We start from the raw sequence: 21497 nt of genomic DNA, 5'->3' as shown, positions 1-21497 counted from the left end.
CGAATCGGTCTAGAAACAGATATAGCCCCCATATAAACCGATCCCTGAATTTGACTTCTTGAGCCATTTAAAGCCTCAATTTTCATCCGATTTTGCTGAAATTCGGAACAAGGACTTGAGTTATGATTTCCAACATCCATGCCAAGTATGATCCAAAACGTTCCCCAACCCCAACAACTTTAGGGACCTGCCAAAGAACGCTCGGACAACCTAGGGCCTTGACATTTTGCACACGATCTCGCTAGGATCTTAGCTCCTACCATTCCAAATTTCATACTCACACGGCATATTTTTGACGTGTTTTTTTCGATTCATTCCCACTGTATGTTTTTCATTCATATACTTTACCATCATGAAAATGTTAAGTTTATTGAATAAATTGGCAGTGACAGTTCGATTATTAGTGTAAGAGTGCGTTCATAACATAAATTCAAAGTTGTCGAGTGCCTATTGGAAACCCCTTTATACGATTTTGTCCACAATTTTACTATAGAAAATTTTGTGAAAATAAGAAAATAAAACGTTCTCAAATTTTGACAAAATTTTATTTTCCAAACTTATTTAGATAAAATTTTTATTTCTCTGATAAATTTTGTCAAACTTTTATTTCTATAAAAGAAATTTTGTTAAATTTTTTTCTTTCTTTTATTTATTAAACAAAAGTTTGCCATTAAAATTTTGCCCAATATTACTATCTATAACACTGATAGATATAGAAGTCTGTTCCTTTACTTGCAATGTTCTTGGGCAAAAATTTGTTTGTTGTGCTTGCATGATTATAATGTTGAAAATAAACTTTTGACATGGTCAAAATCAAATATTCATAAATCCATCAAATAGAGAAAACAAACAAGCATTTAAAGTAATTATCCAAGATTCCATCAACATCATTGTTAATTCTTATAGGACATACAGTTTTGAGTTTTTTTTTCGAATTTTTGTTTGTGCTGCGACAAAAAAAAAAAAAAAATATTTTAAAACAAGTAAAAGGCGTTAAGTTCTGCCGGGCCGAACTTTGGATGCCCACCTCCATGGATTCTGCTAAAATATGGAAGCTTTATCTGGTTATGGACCGATTTGGTTGTTGAGAGTCATAAAAGAGTAAAATTTCAGCCAAATTGGACAAAAATGGCGGCTTCCAGGGGCTCCAGAAGTCAAATCGGGAGATCGGTTTATATGGGAGCTATATCAGGTTATATACCGATTTGAACAGTACTTGGCACGGGTGTTGGAAGTCATAACAGAACATTATATGCAAAATTTCAGCCAAATCGGATGAAAATTGAGGCTTCTAGGGACTCCTTCTTGAGGAGCCCCGGAGATCGGTTTATCTCCTTCCGGAGATCGGTTTATATGGGAAATATATCAGGTTCCTGACCGATTTGGACCGTATTTGGGACATTTGTTGGAAGTCATAACACTTCGTGTAAAATTTCAGCCAAATCGGATGAAAATTGAGGCTTCCAGGGGCTCAAGAAATCAAATCGGGAAATCGGTTTATATGGGAGCTATATCAGGTTATAAACCGATTTAGACCGTACTTGGCACAGTTGTTGAAAGTCATAACAGAAGACTTCGTGGAAAATTTTAGCCAAATCGGATGAAAATTGAGGCTTCCAGGGGCTCAAGAAATCAAATCGGGAGATCGGTTTATATGGGAGCTGTATCAGGTTCTTGACCGATTTGGACCGCACTTGGCACAGTTTTTGGAAGTCATAACACAACGCTATGTGCAAAATTTCAGCCACATCGGACAAAAACTGTGGCTTCCAGGGGCTCAAGAAGTCAAATCGGGAGATCGGTTTATATGGGAGCAATATCCAAATATGAACCGAAATGGCCCAATGTCCTACATCAATATTAAAAATCTTTGCTAAATTTCAAGCGACTAGCTCTACGCGTTCGCCAGACGGACGGACATAGCTGGATCGACTCAGGATATCGAGACGATCAAATCGGGAGACCGGTTTATATGGCAGCTATATATGAAAATATTTACCGATTTGTCCCAACCGACCTTATTTTATAGGAAAATATTTCAAGCGCCGAGTTTTATTTCTTGGAAAGTTAGCAAGCTTGCAATAGAGGGATGGACATGACTAAATGCAAATGGAAATTTGCCCATGGACATGCCATTAAGGAACAGAGGGCAAATTTCTTATATTGGGTTGCCCAAAAAGTAATTGCGGATTTTTCATATAGTCGGTGTTGACAAATTTTTTCACAGCTTGTGACTCTGTAATTGCATTCTTTCTTCTGTCAGTTATCAGCTGTTACTTTTAGCTTACTTTAGAAAAAAAGTGTAAAAAAGTATATTTGATTAAAGTTCATTCTAAGTTTTATTAAAAATGCATTTACTTTCTTTTAAAAAATCCGTAATTATTTTTTGGGCAACCCAATATATACTTAATGTGGTCCTAGATCAATAATTCCTATAATTATAATATAATATAATAATTCCGCCTATGACGCTGAACGCCTGGGTTCGAATCCGGGCGAGACCTTATGGAAAAATTTTCAGCGCTGGTTTTCCCCTTCTAATGCTGGCAACATTTGTGGTTGCTATGCCATTTAAAACTTCTCTCCAAAGAGGTGTCGCACTGCGACACGCGTTCGGACTCGGCTATACAAAGGAGGCCCCTTATCTTATTTACTTATTTTAATTGACTATGGAAAAAATTTGTTCCACTAGCCGAACGTAGAATAGCGTTCCAAGCGCCTCGATCTTCTGCGCTCATTCTAAAATCTCTGACACAAAGTTTCGAGGTGTCTCCCACCACTTGATCTTTCCATTGGGCTTTTGGTCTTACCGGTTTGCGTGTACCAACGTGTTTGCCTTCAAAAGACCTCTTTGCTGGAGCTTCTTCATCCATTCTGACAACATGACCTAGCCAACGCAGCCGTTGTATTGGGTTGCCCAAAAAGTAATTGTCGGTAATATAGTAGTAATATAGTCGGCGTTGACAAATTTTTTCAACGGCTTGTGACTCTGTAATTGCATTCTTTCTTCTGTCAGTTATCAGCTGTTACTTTTAGCTTGCTTTAGAAAAAAAGTGCGCGAAATTTTGTTTACATTTGTTTTGTTTAGCGTCAATTTTAATATGGGTACCACATGTATTGAAAAAAATTCATTTAACAAACCGAATCAACGCTTGTGATATGCACCTTAAACGCAATGAATTCGATCCGTTTTTAAAACGAATCATAACTGGAGATGAAAAATGGATTGTTTACAACAACGTTAGTCGAAAACGATCATGGTCCAAGCATGGTGAACCAGCTCAAACCATTTCAAAGACTGATATCCACCAAAAGAAGGTTATGCTGTCTGTTTGGTGGGATTGGAAGGGTGTGGTATATTTTGAGCTGCTTCCAAGGAACCAAACGATTAATTCGGATGTTTACTGTCAAGAATTGGACAAATTGAATACAGCCATCAAGGAGAAGCGACCAGAATTGGTCAATCGTAAAGGTGTCATATTCCACCAGGACAACGCTAGATCACACACATCTTTGGTCACTCGCCAAAAACTGAGTGAGCTTGGCTGGGAACTTTTGATGCATCCACCATATAGCCCTGACCTTGCACCATCAGACTACCATTTATTTCGATAATTGCAGAACTCCTTAAATGGTAAAACTTTCGGCAATGATGAGGCTATAAAATCGCACTTGGTTCAGTTTTTTGCAGATAAAGGCCAGAAGTTTTATGAGCGTGGAATACTAAATTTGCCAGGAAGATGGCAAAATGTTATCGAACAAAATGGCAAATTTATATTTGATTAAAATTCATTCCAAGTTTTATTAAAAATGCATTTAATTTTTTTTTTTAAAAATCCGCAATTACTTTTTGGGCAACCCAATATTTTGATGTGTGCAACTATGCTATCGTCGCCATACAGCTCGTGGTTCATACGTCGCCTATAGGCTCCATTAACGCAAACTGGTCCATATATTTTTCGAAGAATCTTTCTCTCAAATACTCCAAGCACTCGCATCACTGAGCTTAAACTTGAATCGGATATGTGATCATTGATATGTGAGAAATATGCCCCTGTTCCTTAGTGGAATGTTCATGGGCAATATTTTCATTTTTACAAACGGAATGACTAGTATACCCCTATCCTATGGTGGTGAGTATAATTATAAAGAATTTTCAAGTGTATGATCTTAATTTTTCTGCTTATTCCTAATCCGGTCAATATATTGGGTTGCCCAAAAAGTAATTGCGGATTTTTTAAAAGAAAGTAAATGCATTTTTAATAAAACTTGAAATGAACTTTAATTAAATATACTTTTTTTACACTTTTTTTCTAAAGCAAGCTAAAAGTAACAGCTGATAACTGACAGAAGAAAGAATGCAATTACAGAGTCACAAGCTGTGAAAAAATTTGTCAACGCCGACTATATGAAAAATCCGCAATTACTTTTTGGGCAACCCAATACATACACGATTTGCACATTGCTCAATGAGAGTGCATTTCTATAAGAATGTTAGGAGCGATGTTTTCGATTGCTAGAAACTCAGTCTACCTCATACGAATATTAACGAATGCTTTATCACAAACAGCTGCATTTGTTTACACCATAAATAGCAGCTTCTCTCTCTCTCACCTCATGTGAAATGTATGGATTACCCATTGGAAACACTTGCATTATCTGTCGAACACTTGCATTATCTGTTGTTAAATAAACCTTAAGGCCCTTGTTCTATTGGGTTGCCCAAAAAGTAATTGCGGATTTTTTAAAAGAAAGTAAATGCATTTTTAATAAAACTTAGAATGAACTTTAATCAAATATACTTTTTTTACACTTTTTTTCTAAAGCAAGCTAAAAGTAACAGCTGATAACTGACAGAAGAAAGAATGTAATTACAGAGTCACAAGCTGTGAAAAAATTTGTCAACGCGGACTATATGAAAAATCCGCAATTACTTTTTGGGCAACCCAATATTTTTTTTGCATCTTTTTTCAAAATTTTTTTTCAGTGTCTGTATTCCTCAATGCAATTGAAATATTTATTCATATGTTTCGCCAAAAAAACACGTGCCTTTTTTGTTCTCTGCATTAATCCCATAGTAAATAGATGCCACATTATTTCCACCTTAACCCACGCCGCAAAGCATTCGAAATTAGAAATGTTTTAAAGTTTTGTTTATAATAAAATTTTACACAAAAATATAAACAGATTTTTAATTTTGTTTTTGCTTGAAAACTACTCTGCACTCTGTGTTTCCAGATAATTAAAGTGAATAACAAAAAAAAAAGAAAAAAAGCAACAACAATACAATGGAATAGAAACCAACCAAATCTTAATAGTATTTAAAAATAGTTTCATCAATACATTTGCCATTGATTTTGTGCACACTAACTAAAAACGAAGAGATAAAATCTACAAATCTGCTATACACCAAAGATTTCACGGTTTAATCACAACATACGGAAAAATTCAAGAATAATACATTGAATAAATAGCAATTGAATGAAAGAAAATATTTTCTTTTCTTTTTGTGATTTCAATGGGGTAGGAAGCTAAATTTTCAATTGCAAAAAAAAAAGTTTTTTTTTTTTTTCTTATTAGGAAATATTTTAAAAATTATATTAAAATTTTAGCTGCTACAAATGCTTATAGCTTTATGTATCCGCAGCATATCTACATTTGAAGTCTTAATAAATGTCATAATTTCATAATTTAGTTGTGTGCTTCCTTAATTGCTATCGATGACTATTCAATAGGATATTGCACAAGTTTCGATTTCCAGTATAAATGGTTTGGAAAAGTTAGAGCAAAAATCTTTTTATACCCTCCACCATAGGATGGGGGTAAACTAATTTCGTCTTTCTGTTTGTAACTCCTCGAAATATTCGTCTCAGACCCCATAAAGTATATATTGGGTTGCCCAAAAAGTAATTGCGGATTTTTCATATAGTCGGCGTTGACACATTTTTTCACAGCTTGTGACTCTGTAATTGCATTCTTTCTTCTGTCAGTTATCAGCTGTTACTTTTAGCTTGCTTTAGAAAAAAAGTGTAAAAAAAGTATATTTGATTAAAGTTCATTCAAAGTTTTAATAAAAATGCATTTACTTTCTTTTAAAAAATCCGCAATTACTTTTTGGGCAACCCAATATATTCTTGATCGTCATGTCATTTTATGTCGATCTAGCCATGTCCGTCCGTCTGTCCGTGCGTCCTGCTGTCTATGGACGCTAACTTTCGAAGGAGTACAGCTAGCAGCTTGAAATGTTGCACAAATACTTCCTATAGGTGTAGGTCGGTTGGGATTGTAAATGGACCATATCGGTCCATATCTTGATGTAGATGCCATATAAACCGATCTTGGATCTTGACTTCATAAGCCACTACAGGGCGCAATTTTTTATGCGATTTGGCTGAAATTTAGCATGAGGTGTTTTGTTGTGATTTTCAACTATTGTGCCAAGTATGGCTGAAATCGGTTCATAACCTGATATTGCTGTCATGTAAACCGATCTGGGGTCTTGACTTCTTGAGCCTTAGAGGTCGCAAATTCTATACGATTTGGGTGAAATTTTGCATGTCGTATTTTGTTATGACTGTCAACAACTGAGCAAAGTATGGTTCAAATCCGTCCATAACCTGATATATAGCTGTCATATAAATCGATCTGGGATCTTGACTGCTTGAGCTTCCATAGAGCGCAATTATTGGGTTGCCCAAAAAGTAATTGCGGATTTTTTAAAAGAAAGTAAATGCATTTTTAATAAAACTTAGAATCAACTTTAATCAAATATACTTTTTTTACATATTTTTGCTAAAGCAAGCTAAAAGTAACAGCTGATAACTGACAGAAGAAAGAATGCAATTACAGAGTCACAAGCTGTGAAAAAATTTGTCAACGCCGACTATATGAAAAATCCGCAATTACTTTTTGGGCAACCCAATATTATCTGATTTGGGTGAAATTTTGTACAACGGCTTCTCCCATGATGTTAAACATACGTGTCAAATATGGTCTGAATCGGTCTATAGCCTAATACAGCTCCCCTATAAAACGATCTCCCTATTTTACTTTAGGAGCCCTCAGAGGGCGCAATTCTTATTGCATTTGGCAGAAATTTTACACAATGACTTCTACTATGGTATCCAACATTCATTCCATTATGGTCCGAATCGGAGCATAATTTGATATAGCATAGCAATTCTTTTCTTTTATCCTTTCCTTAGTTTGCCTTAAAAGAGACACCGGGAAAAGAACTCGATAAATGCGATCCATGGTGGAGGGTATATAAGAATCGGTTCGGCCGAACTTATCACGCTTTTACTTGTTTTTTTTTAAGCATTTGGCTTCTGGTGTGCTAAGACGTGAGTAGAGTGAAAATTACAATGACAATCTCCGATCATTGAGCTCGTCTCGAAAGAGAAACAAACAAAAATTGTAAAATTTAAAGAACTTCGCCCTAACAGGCAAAAAACTGAAATAAACAAAATTCGGCAGAGCCCGAATGGGATTCGAACCTGGGCACACGGAGCAACAGCGAGAGCCGTTGTCTAAAAATCATCAATACAAATTCCAACAGATGCTCGTGTACTACCATGGAAGCAGGGTCATTGTTGCATACAAAAAAATCTGTCATTACACGAATACATGCATTGGGAAAAAGTACAGCTAATAGAGAGGGTTGTCGAGCGTGGTTAATGGGGTATTTGTATCAAAGAGGCGTTTTCGCAATAAATACGATACGAATGCAACATATCAACGTACTGCCCTTGAAGCCATCACACTTAAGTTGGTTAAAAAATCTTCTAAACAAAGACGAAACGCGTCCCATAGTGGTTGGTGTGTGTTGCGATCTCTGGTTTTCCTTTTCCATTTGCAAAGAAAACCGCCGATCATTGAGCTCGTCTCGAAAGAGAAACAAACAAAAATTATTTATTTTTACTTGTTTTATATTTTTTTTAATTTTTTTAATTTTTAATATATTTTATTATTATTTTTTCTTTTTATTCTAGCTGAACAGTGAAAAACAATGCTGGGTAAGTGATATATTTATGCCGCTTGACCATTAGTATTCTACTTCTAAATGTCTTTATATGAATTATATATGATCTTTGTTGGTCTATGAGACCGCTGTGTCATTTTTGTTTTAATGTAAAATGTTCTCCATTCTTAAAATCCTTTATTTAAGCCCGATATTCCCAGGGGGATTTTGGGATTGGGCCGCCCCTATAAACATTTTGCCTCTAATGTGGATATTAAATTTGTTCTGTACTCCTAAAAACCTTCCATTAGCCGAACTCTTTGCACCGAAAGTGGTTATCAGATTCGTACTCCACTCTCATATACCTTTTATTTGAGCCCCAAATTACCAAGGTCACTAAATACGACCTAAAGTTGTGTGTTTAGGGGGTGGGGATGCCCCTTAAACACTTGGTCCTATATGTTTGGATATCAATTTCGTTTTCTACACTCAAATTCCTTTTATTTGAGCCCATATTTTCATGATTGATCTATATATCCATTTGACGGGTTTTGAGAGTGGGGCGGTCCCCTTAGTGACCCCACCACAAATTTGAATACAACATTTTTTTTGTTTTTAGCGGCAAAAGTGTCCTGTTGGTTGGTGTTTTTGGGAGTGGGGGACGAAGTTCGCACTCTTCTTCATTCATTTGATACCCATATTGTCCCAACCAGTAAACTTCTCCGTTCGGGTGGATTTTGGGATGGGGCGTCCCCCCAGGTTATTTGACCCCAAAATGATAAACCAATTTGGTGTTTTTGGGGTACCATAAGCTGGAATACAAAATTTGGCTTAAATCAGTGCACCAATCTCCGAGGTCTGGCGTTTTTGAAAATCAGGATAAGGGGGAGGGTCCGCCCTTGTTAATTGATAATTTTTTAGTGGGGGACGAAGTTCGCACTCTTCTTCATTCATTTGATACCCATATTGTCCCAACCAGTAAACTTCTCCGTTCGGGTGGATTTTGGGATGGGGCGTCCCCCTCAGGTTATTTGACCCCAAAATGTTAAACCAATTTGGTGTTTTTGGGGTACCATAAGCTGGAATACAAAATTTGGCCTAAATCAGTGCACCAATCTCAGAGATCTGGCGTTTTTGAAAATCAGGATAAGGGGGAGGGTCCGCCCTGGTTAATTGATAATTTTTTATTCGAAGAATACACAGTAGTGGAGTAAGAGAGATAGAGAAAGGGTAAGCTACACTATCACAGGTGGTATAATGTTATGGTGTGTAACATGGAGGTGAATTTTGGGCATAAGCTTTCAAAACATGTGTGTTGTGGGTAAATGGCTAAAGCTAAGGTGGCTATTTTAGGTTAAATAATCCAAATTTAACACCGAATCGAACAAAAAAAAGTCAATAAACAAGGCCTGATTTGTCCCATTTGCAAAAATAGTCAGATTTTATTTCCTTTGGTTTATTCTATTTCTGTATCGTCTACTAGCACACTTCCCCTTTTATCTCGTTTGAGGGGTGGGAAATCATTGCCACTGCAATGTCGTCAAAGTATTCACCAATATTTGTCATGCGACAATAAATTTCACCTGTTTAACTAAAATCTTGTTGAATGGCAGTGAGTAGTTCTGCTGTGTGTGTATATAAGCAGATTTCCCGCTCGCATATAACCGATGTATTTGTTTATAAGATAATTATCTTATCTGAAGACATGGTAGTAGAAAGCTAATAATGAAGGCTACCAAGACAATTTGGATCTCTTTTGCAGATAGGATATGGGTGACATTTAAGAAGCACAGGGGCATGCTTAAGAAAAACCATAAACATACATTCATGTTTTAAAAACTCATGAGTTTAAATTTAAATACGACAGGTTAGTAACAGAGCTATATCAAAAAAAAAACCCAATCAAACTATTGGATCAGTTGGAATTTAAACATGTAATTATTATGCATTTAATATACATGACACAAATAACTTGTATACACTGGCTGGTATATATAATATGTTAGACATATTACTGTTAGACATATTACACTTATACACAACTGTTATACGCATAACTGCCATGAACGCATAACTGCCATGAACAGAACTTTTATGAACATAACTGTTATGAACATAACTGTTATGAACATAACTGTTATGAACATAACCGTTATGAACAAAACTGTTATGAACATAACTGTTATGAACATAACTGTTATGAACATAACTGTTATGAACATAACTGTTATGAACATAACTGTTATGAACATAACTGTTATGAACATAACTGTTATGAACATAACTGTTATGAACATAACTGTTATGAACATAACTGTTATGAACATAACTGTTATGAACATAACTGGTATACATGTAACTGGTATACATGTAACTGTTATACATGTAATTGTTATGAACATAACTGTTATAAACATAACTGGTATACATGTAACTGTTATACATGTAACTGTTATACACATTCTTGTTATGCACATAACTTTTATACACATAACTGTTATATACATAACTGTTACAACTGATATACCCATCTGTTATACATGTAACCTTTATACACGTAACTGTTATACAAGTAAATAATATTAACATAAATGTTACAAAAAAACTGTTATCACTAGCTGTTATACACCTTGCTTGTATACAAAATGCAACGAACATATCATTGTCGAAAAGGGAAGAAACTTCTCACATATCAATCAGTGCTGCCCGATTCAAGTTTTAAGCTCAATAAAGGGGGACCTTTAATTTATAGCTGTGTGCAAACGTCGTGACGCAGGGTGGAGTTTTTATATGAGTTAATACCTTATCCCTGCGTTAACATCGTAAAAAAATATGCAGCAGTGGTTATCCCCTTACTAATGTTGGCTACATTTGTGAGTTATCCTGCCTTGTTAAAACTTCTCTACAAGGTGGTGTCGCTATGCGGTTCGCCGTTTGGACTCGGCATAAACAACGAGGCCCCTTATCATTGAGCTTAAACTTTTGTCGGACTGCACTCAGTGATATGAGAGAAGTATCTCCTAGGAACTAGTGGAATGTTCTTGGAAAATGTAGTTGTTAATACCTTCCAAATGCTGTCAGCTTTGAAAGGGGATAACCAATGACTGAAACTATTTTTCTGATGCTCCCGCCAGGATTCGGATTCAGACATTTAGCGTCGTAGGTGGCCTTGCTAACGTCTGCATCGCGGTGGCTTCAAAACTGTGATACACATATCAGTCATACACATGTTATACACATAACTGTTATACATATAACTGATATACATATAACTGTTATACACATAACTGTAATAAACATAACTGTTATACATATAACTGTTTTACACATAACTGTTACACACATAACCGTTATACACATAACCGTTATACACAACTGGTATACACATTACTGTCGCTAACTTCTGCATCGCGGTGGCCTCAAAACTTTAAAACACTTAGCAGTTATACACATAACTGTTATACACAACAGTTTTGCACTTAACTGTTATACACACAACAGGTATATACATAATTGTTATACACATAACTGTTATACACATAGAAACAAAGACTCTTTAATAAAATTATCTTCTACCTTTTTTCTTAAAGCTGTAATTTGTAATCCTTTTTCAAGTTGTTTTTTAATACATTTAAAATAACTATGGGTATACATAAGTGATACACACTTATGTTGTTATAGACGTAACTTTTGTACATATAACCGTTCTACATATAAATGGTATACACGTAACTGTTACATGCACATAACATATGACATATCATTAAGAAACAGGGCATAAACTCACATATCAATGAGAACTGTGCGATTCAAGTTTAAAGCTCAATAAAAAGGGACCTCCTTTTAGTAGACAAAGTGTCCAAACGGCGTGCCGCAGGTTGAAGTTTTTATATGCTTTAATGTTTCACAAACGTTGCCAGCATTGCAATGGGAGATGACCACTGATAAAAATGTTTTTCTGATGTTCTCGTCAGGATTCGAATCCAGGCGCTCAGCGTCATAGGCGACATTGTTCACCCCCGCTCCACGGCGCCTTCGTGACTTTGATACACATAATTGTTATACACTTAACTGCTTTACACATAACTGTTATACACATAACTGTTATACACATAACTGTTATACACATAACTGTTTTACACATAACTGTTATACACATAACTGTTATACACATAACTGTTACACACATAACTTTTGTAGATATAACTGTTATACACATAATTATTGTAGATATAATTGTTATACGCATAGCACACATAACAGCTTTAAACATAACTGTTATATATAACTTTTATACACGTATTTTTCAACATTAATTGTTAAAAGCTTCATGTTAAGGGTTTCTTGCATTTAAAATTGAAGAGGAGATTAATTGTAAATCACTGTTATGCACATAATTGTTATTGACATTAGTGTTATACATTTAACTTCTATGCCCACAACTGTTATACACATAACTGTTATAAACATAACTGTTATAAACATAACTGTTATAAACATAACTGTTTTACACATAACTGTTATACACATAACTGGTATAAAAATATCCGGTATACACAAAACTGTTGTACACATAACTGTTATACACGTAACTGTTATACACATAACTGTTATACACATAAATGTTATTCACATAACTGTTATAACTATAACTGATATGCACATAACTGTTATACGCGTATTTTTTAACTTTTATTCTTAAAAGGCTGTAATTTATAATCGATTTTCTAGTCATGTATTTTATATATTTAAAATTTAGTAGAAGATTGATTTTATATCATGCTAAAGGAAAACATGACTCCACTACATAAAACATTGGTACCAGAACTTATGTCTTGATAAAAGTGCAGTAGCCCCTTCACCTGATTTAACAAGGCAACATTTCTTTTATTCATTATTTTATTCCCATGCATTTCTCGATAAGGCCTCAACATATGATTTTTATTTCAGTTTTTTCAGTGTCATTGCAAATTGATTTTTTTTTATCTGCCAATAACCTTATGTAATGGCAATATTTTGGTTTTTTGTTTATAACAATGCCTGAAGTCAAAAATTATAGTTAGCACAACCCAAAAATAACAACAAAATATCGTTGGTTATTTTCAAAAAATCTCTTCTCGATGGTGGTTTTATTTTCTGAGACTTGCGCTTATTAGAGACTATCCATATCTCTTTCAGATGTTAAAGATGTGAAGATGCGAATGAAGAGGAAAACGTATTTTAGTTGTTGTTGTTGTTGCTATTGGTGTATATATTCTGATAAATTTATGTAAACATTAAGAAATTCAAACACCAGATGTAATGTAAACAATTGATTGGAACGTTTCGAAAATAAAAATAAATCACCAGAAGCTACTTGTTCCAGAGGCCGAGATGTAGCTATGTATGTATATATACGCACATTAATGCATATACTCCTACATTCACACACAAATGCAGAAAATAGCCAAGCAAAAACTTTTTTCTTTTTTTTAAGGGGAGAATAGGGATTATATACTCATTTGTATATTTAAGCAAACAATTAATTTTTTTTGGCTCCTTTTTTAATTCATAAAAAAATATTTTCCATAATTCACTTTTTATCTAGCACAATTTTTTTTTTGTTTTTTGTGTATATTTTTTTTTTTTCAATTCACCATATGAAGCTCTAACGGTTATTATGAGGATGCCGTACGAAATTGTTTGAGAAGAGAACAGCGATAAAGGGAAATTCTTTTTGATTTCCCTGTCAACGCTATACCGCCGTGTGCGTTTTTAAATCAATACTGAATGTTCAATTCAAAAATTTTGATTTCATTGATCACCCACCTGAAAGCAAACAGTCTGTTTGTTGATGATCCTCAATGTTTATATGGTTGCCAGCTATTTGGGAAATTTTGCATGTCGCCAGATAGTAGGAATAAAGAAGAAAAATTCCATTTTATTTGAGAGTTACATTTGGGAATAACATTTTATTTAATGTTCAACTCTTTACGGTTAATTGGGTATGCTTAAAGAGAGTACCTCACCATACAGTCACAATTTCGCACGTCACATCGCTGTTCTAATTCGTTAGTTGCAACAACATAGGATGGTGCCTATTGTTGGTGAACTCATACACCTCCAAGTGAACAAAATGTTTGTGTATCGCATCATAAATCACATTGTGGTAGGGCTGCCAAACACCATGGTGGTTTCATTCATTTTTGTCATATGAGTCAAAAAACAAAATATTTTCACAAAAAAATATGGTCGTTTGAATTGGTAAGAACTTGTGTCAGCTGCCCTGCATAAACTGATACTGGATTTGATTCTTTGTGCTCCTAGAAGCCTCAATGAAAACTTGTCCCTGGATTTAAGTTCTTTGTCAATACCAATACCCCAAACCAATTCTGATAAGGATGTCGATGAGTACAGATCGAACTATACTTAGATAACACTGTCATATATTCCGATCTCCCCATTAAAGGTCTAAGGCCCAGAGAAGCCGTATTTATTACCTGATCATGCAGAAATTTGGTACTGTGATTTGTCTTAGGACATCCGACATCCATGTCGAATATGGTTAAGATCATATAATATCTGGATATAGCTCCTATATAGACCGATCTCCCGATTTTAGGTCTTAGATCCATAGAAGCCACATTTATTATACGATGGCACTGTGGGCTCTATTAGGCGCTTCGTTGGCCGCATGGTGTATGCTTTTGATTGGACTATATTTGAATATAGCTGCCAAGTATACCGATCTTTCGATTTAAGGTCTTTGAGCAATATTGCAAATTGCGAATTTATTGGCCAATTTTGCTAAAACTTAGTGGAGTGAGTTGTAAAAGACCCCTGCACATTCTTCTCGAATATGGTGCTGGTTGGATCATGTTTGTATGTAGCTGTCATATACACCGATCTCTCGATTTACGGTCTTGCACCCATAAATGGTTTATTTATTACCCGATTTTGCAAAATTTTGGACCTCGATGTTTGTGGTGAGTTTGCTCTAGATCGGACCACATTTCCATATAGCTGCTACGGACTCATAAATGGCTAATTCTTAACGGATTTTTTTGTAATGTAGTAAGTAAATATTCTTGATGGGAGGGTATCTAAAGTTCGGCCCACCCGAATTTACTGCATTTTTAATTGTTTGATATCTGAATTTTTTTTTCAATAAAATTATATCTCGGAAACGGGTGCTCCAATGCAGCGAAATCTTGTTTGGATCCTTATGGTAATCCCAAAACACGAAACTGGAATATACTCAGTCGAATAACCTGGGGTAGTGCCCCTCCACAAAACTCCCAAAATTGAAACTAAGCATGATTAGGACAGCTTGGTGCCAAAGGAAATGTATTTAAGAGTAGATTACAAATACGAAATACCAATTTAGCCGCAATCCCATGGCAGCCGATGATACGTACCGGATTGATCCGTTCGAGGCCTTCATCGGCAAGGGCTGCCGCCTCAGTGCACAACCCACTGCTATAACAACAACAACACAACCAATTTGGTCGTAAATATCCAGGGGGTCACCCTACCCAAGCCAAAAATTTCCTCAACAGGACATTTTTACCGATTGAGGCAATATGGGTATCAAACGAAAGGTATCGAAGATTAAAGTACGATTTTGGTACAAAGTTAAAAACGGAAATGTTAGGGGCAAAATCAAATGCAAATTTGCAATCCGATTCAAGATTAAGGTTTAGTGATAAGGGGCCTCCTTTTTTTACCGAGTCTGAACGGCGTTCCACAGGATCAATAAGTCAAAACTGGGTGTCTCTTTATATGGGGGCCGATTCGGATCATATCCGCCACTGAAATTGGAAATCAGAACGGAAGTCCTTTCGTCAAGTTTGAGCCAAATCGGATGAGAACTGAGGCTTTTGGGGGCTTAAGATGTCAAAATTGGGTATCGTTTTATATGGGGGGTATAACAGTTTATTGACCGATTCGGATCATACTCGGCAATGATGTTGAAAGTCATAGCAGATGTCCCTGTGCCAAGTTTCAGCCAAATTAGATGAAAATTGAGGTTTCTGGGGATTGAAGTAGTCATATCCGGGAATCGGTTCATATGGGGTTATACCAGTTTATTGACCGATTCAGATAATACTTGGCAAGGATGTTGAGTGTCATAGCAGAAGTCCTTGTGCCAAATTAAAGCCAAACTAAATGAAAATTGAGCTATATTAAATTTTTATAGGGTCTCAGCTCAATATTTCAAAGTGTTACAAGTAGTATGACTAGATTATTTTAACCTATCCTCTGGTTGTAACAATTAACAAATCAATTATTGTCGGTCTGAGAAGTATCCGTAGTCCATATGCCTTGACCTGAGCACAAACTTCAAACCACCCTGGAACACCTGGTAGTATATAAATTAGAGATGTGCGCGTGAGTAATTTTTCACTCACGCACGCTTAAGCACGATTTTTTATTTCGGTTCACATTCACGCAAGTTCACGAGAGGAACATTTTATTCAGGCAAGCTCACGCACGACTCACAAAAAAAATCACGACTCCCGAAACACTCACGACTCACGAGACAATCACGATACACTCATGATTCACGACAAAATCGCGTCTCACGAGGCACTCACGAGTACTTCTCAAATCAAACAGCATTTGAACGTACGAATATATTTATGTTTAAAATGTATCAGCTCTGCATAATCAGTTGTATGATATTTTCATTTTTATGCACCTGTAGACAGATTTGTACGTTAAAATACCGTTGATAGCTTGCAAAAAATGTTGTTCTTCGTTATGTGAGTGTCTCGTGAGCGTCTCGTGAGTGTCTTGTGAGTCCGTGAGTATCTCGTGATTGTCTCGTGTGTCGTGATTTTCTAGTGAGTCGTGATTAGTGTCGTCATCATGATTTCACTCACTCACGGTCACGCACGAAGAATATTAATTGAATTACGGTCACGATTGGATTTGGATCTCATTCACGAATCACGTGACTCACGCGTGACACAAAAACTCTCGACCAGGGCTGCGGAGTCTAGCCCTCGACTTCGACCCCGGGAAGGAGTCTAAGTCGGAGTAGGAGTATTAAGCCGGAATCGGATAGCGGTTCGGAGTCGGGGTTAACGTGCTCACTTCCGAACCAAACTCCGACTCCGGCTTAATAGTCCGACTGCGACTTCGACTCCGGCTTCGACTCCGCAGCCCTGCTCACGACTCCCGTGCACATTTTTAATATAAATTCTTCATCGACATGATAGTATTTAGCCTTGTCAGACTGACCATCCGTCTGTCGAAACCACTCTAGATTTCGAACGAGCCAAATATTTCTTATTGATGTTGGCCGGTTGGTATTGTAAATGGGTCATAACGGGCCATATAAACCTATAAACCGATTATATTTCTTAACCCTTTAGAGGACGCCATTATTATCCGATTGGGTTGAAATTTTGCTGGAAGATTTTTTGTTTGAATTTTAAAGGCTATAAAAATGTTGGTTTAAATCGTTTCTTAACTTGAGATAGCTCCCTTATAAACTGATCTGCCAAATTTGCTTCTTAAGCCTCAAAAGGTCACAAGTCTCCTACAAACATATACAAAATTAAAAGACATTTCTATTCGTTATAGTTGCCTATTATGGCTTAGTCATTAATTTCATATATTGTTCTTCTTTTTTCTGCCTATAAAAAGAAACTGTACAAAAAACTTGACAAATGCGTTCCATGGTGAAGGTTGTGTAATATTTAGCATAGCCGAACATAAGACGCTTATACTTTTTATGAGCTTAAAAAGTCTATTCGTTAGAATATTGAAATCTGTTTCAAATAACGGCTCTATGAGGCATTCCTTGTCAATCTCAACAATAACAATCCTACATAATGGATGGATAATGAACCCAACACGATTCAATCAATTAGTATTGGATAGTGATTAAATGGCAACCCTGGTTGAATATTGAACTTTCTTCCAACTAACGGTTCTTGCAAAGCAACTGTTGTCGATAACATCGTTCATTTATGTCCCCTTCACACAATTCAATCATTCTTCTGTCGATGATTACAATCATTTATGTCGCCTCCACACATTTCAATTAGTTTTTATTATACGATTGTGAATGAAAAGTTATCAGAGTTGATATAACACATAGTAAAGTGTGATTAAGTTATTAAATTAAATTAGTTAACACTTTCTCTGCACTAAAATGTCTAATTATAGTCGTTGCCAATGTTGGCTAGTTAAGATGATGAAAGACAAAAAAAAAAAAATCCATTATGCTAGTAGGAGATAATCCATTTTGAGATTGTTTGTTTCAGCACTTTAGAGGTTCTTGATTAAAGCTTTCCTAGTTTTTTTTTCACATAATTTATACATTTTCTTAAAATGATTCACTATTTTATTTTTTCATAAATTTTCATTTTTATTTACTTAAGTTATATAACTCTTTTATTAGTCATGTTTTCTTTTCATTTTAATTTGTTCCTTAATTTTTTTGGTTATTAATTTAACACTCACTTATTGTTTCTTCAATACATATGCCGTGCAAAGAAACGTACCAATCGTTAACCGCAATCGTTTAAATTTAACAAACAACTGAAATCCTTTCAGTCTTGTCCACTCATATTTGTATGAAATTTTCGGTGGCGCTTTGTTGTTGTTCTCCAGCTTAACTGATATTCTCAACACTGCATTGATTTTGCCAACAACAGCAGCCTTAGTCTCTCTCAGTATCAGTAACATCATCACCATCACCATCATCGCGTCTTAATCTTTATTATCAGCGTTTTTTTTTTAAGTTAAATTTGCCCGGGTGCCTGGCGAAAAAAAAGAACATAATAAGACGAACGATCTTATCACTAAACATATTTGATTTGATTACGTTACCTCTGCAACGTTTTGTTCTAGTGTTTGAGATATCAATCTGCTATTTTTTCCTATCTTCCTGCCCTACGCACCTCAAGCCTCCTTTGCGATATCATGGTGGGGTTAATACCTTATCTAAGTAAAAATTTTCGCTTTAACCTCCATCACAAAACTAAAAAAAGAATAGGCAAAAAGACGCATGGCTTGATGGACGGACGGACAGACAGACGACGCTTTTCGGTAGATTTGGATATTATTTTTGCCATGTGTTGATTTTTGCTACTTACTTAACGAGATAGGAAGAATTCTCAAGTTCGCATTGTATATTTTTCAAATACTTAGACTCGGGCAAATATTCACAAGAGTCGTTACAAATCTCATGTCATGTCATTTTAACTGCAAAGTAAATTTTTTATAGAAAAATACTAGACTATTAAATATTTAACTGGGGCGAATGTTCCTTAATTCAACTTTTAAAGATTAAATACGATTTTTTTCGAAATTTTTGTACAAATATTTTTTTTTTTAGAAAACTAGCCAAACCGGCCCCTCTCCTCTGGGCCTTCTTTTACAATACATGGAACAAAATTATCCTTTCATTATTTATCGACAATTTAAGAGCTTTTAGGAAAAAACCATGCTGCGAAAGTGGCATATGTATGATGCTTGACCTAGAGTATAACAACATAAATGCCTTTATGTGAATCCCATATGGTCTTTATAGGTCTTTGAATTCACGCGGTGGATTTAGGGCCATTTAAGTTTAAATGTTAGATGTACTCCATTCTTAAATCCCTTCATTAGAACCGGATATTCTCATACGGTTTTTGTGAGCGGGAATAACCCTAGGGTGGTGATTGGTGGGTTTGGGGGTGGTATGTACCCTAGAAACATAGTCTCGATGTGGGTATCAATTGCTCTACTCCCAAATTCCTTTCATTTGAGCCCCATATTGTCATGGTTGGTAAATATGTATGTCCGATTAAGGGGTGGGGTACTCCCCCACACATTTGGCCTTGAAAAAGTATCAATATAGTGCTCTACTCTCAAATACCATTTATTTATACCCCATATTGCCATTGGTTTAAGCGGAGTTTATGGGATGCAGCGTTCCCAATACGCTTATCCCTTAAATTGAATATCAAAAACGTTTTCTAAACTCGTTAATCTGACCCCCATATTGCTTTAGTCGGTAAACTTGTCCTCTTTGAGGGGTGTTTTGGGGAAGATGCTTTCCCCAAATACTTGGTTCCACATTTGGATATCATATTCATATTCTACTCCCAAATACCTTTTATTTGAGCCCCATATTGCCATGGCCAGTAAAAAAGTACTGTTTGGGAATGTTCTGCGGAAGGGGTGGGCCCCAGAACCTTGGTTCCGAAAGTGGGTATCAATTTTGGGCCTAACTACGCAATACATTTCATTTGAGCCCCATATTGCCATAGTCGGTAAATATGTATGTCCGATTTAGGGATGTTTTTGGGAGTGGGGTGATCCGTAGCCCTGACAAAATATCAACATTACGCTCTTCTTAAGGCGAGTTTATGGGATGAGGCGTTCCATAAATACTTGTCCCCAAAATTTTTTATCGAATTCGTTTTCTAATCACAAATACCTCACATTTAAGCACCTAATTGCAATAGTCAGCAAATATGTCCGGTTAGGGGGTTGGGGCCTAAAAACTATCAACATCGTGCAAATTGTCATGGTGAGCAAATAGGTCCTTTTTAGGGGTTGGACGTCCCCCAGGCAGTTAGCCCCGAAAGTTGATATCAGGTTCGAGCTTTACTCCCAAAAAATTTTTATTTGAGCCCTGTATTTGCATGGTCGGAAAACATGTCCAGTTAGGAGGGTGTTTTGGGGTAAGGGGGTGGTCACAGAGTGACTTGGCTCTTAAAATATATTTAGATTCGTATTCTACTCTAAAATACCTTTTATTTGAGCCCCATATTAATAATGGGGGTGTGGAGGCCCCATAGACACTTTTTGCCTTATTTTGATATCAGATTCGTGTTTAACTCTCAACGACCTTTCATTTGAGTCCCATTTTGCTGTGGTCGGAAAATTTTTCCTTTTTGGGCGGTATTTTGGGGGGAGGGACGATCCCAAAACACTTGGTCCCAGATATGGATGTCATATTCGTTTTCTACGCTCAAATACCTTTTATTTGAGCTATTTAGGGGTGTAGGGGACTAGGACCAAATATATGGTCCTAAATTTGAATATCGGATGCGTTTTGTACTCTTAAATACACCCAGAGAAAAATTGATACCAAACGTGCTCATTTCAGTACCATACGGTATTGATGTAAAGCAACACCGCATGGTACAAAAACAATACCGGATGGTATGGATGAAACATAAAATGATTAGTACCGTTTGTACCTAAATACCGAACTGGTATTGGTTTCAATACCAACCTATTATTGGTTTTGACACCAGACAGTTATTGGTTTTAGTACCAAAACGCTTCAACATGTTTTTACGTACTCAAGCTGTATTAAAACATTTTATTTATTTGTTTAGCAAATATTTTATAATGGCGTCAATATTTTAAGTGCACAGCTCAACAACACTTCTGGCGCGATGGCAAGAATAGCTTCAATTCTTAATGGCCTCCCTTGTCTGGTATTGAATTGATACCAAATGGTATTAAAAATCTTTGCCAATGACGCGAACAAAATAAAACCAGGCGGTATTGGCAAAGTACCGTAATTTTTCTATCAGTGTAC

General features: G+C 35.9%; 1 protein-coding gene across 1 annotated transcript in view; it reads right to left on the bottom strand.

Annotated features, from left to right (window-relative positions):
* Positions 1 to 18496, bottom strand: part of LOC106087416 (plasma membrane calcium-transporting ATPase 3) — a 31737-nt gene extending 13241 nt beyond the window's left edge. Inside the window, exon 1 of the mRNA XM_059366890.1 lies at positions 18416 to 18496. The gene's annotated coding sequence lies outside the window, so the exon portion shown is untranslated. The remainder of the gene's footprint in view (positions 1 to 18415) is intronic.
* Positions 18497 to 21497: the final 3001 nt, after the last annotated feature.

Source organism: Stomoxys calcitrans, chromosome 4, assembly GCF_963082655.1.
Source record: "Stomoxys calcitrans chromosome 4, idStoCalc2.1, whole genome shotgun sequence".
Lineage (NCBI taxonomy): Eukaryota > Metazoa > Arthropoda > Insecta > Diptera > Muscidae > Stomoxys > Stomoxys calcitrans.
This window is presented reverse-complemented; position numbering and strand designations above follow the sequence as displayed.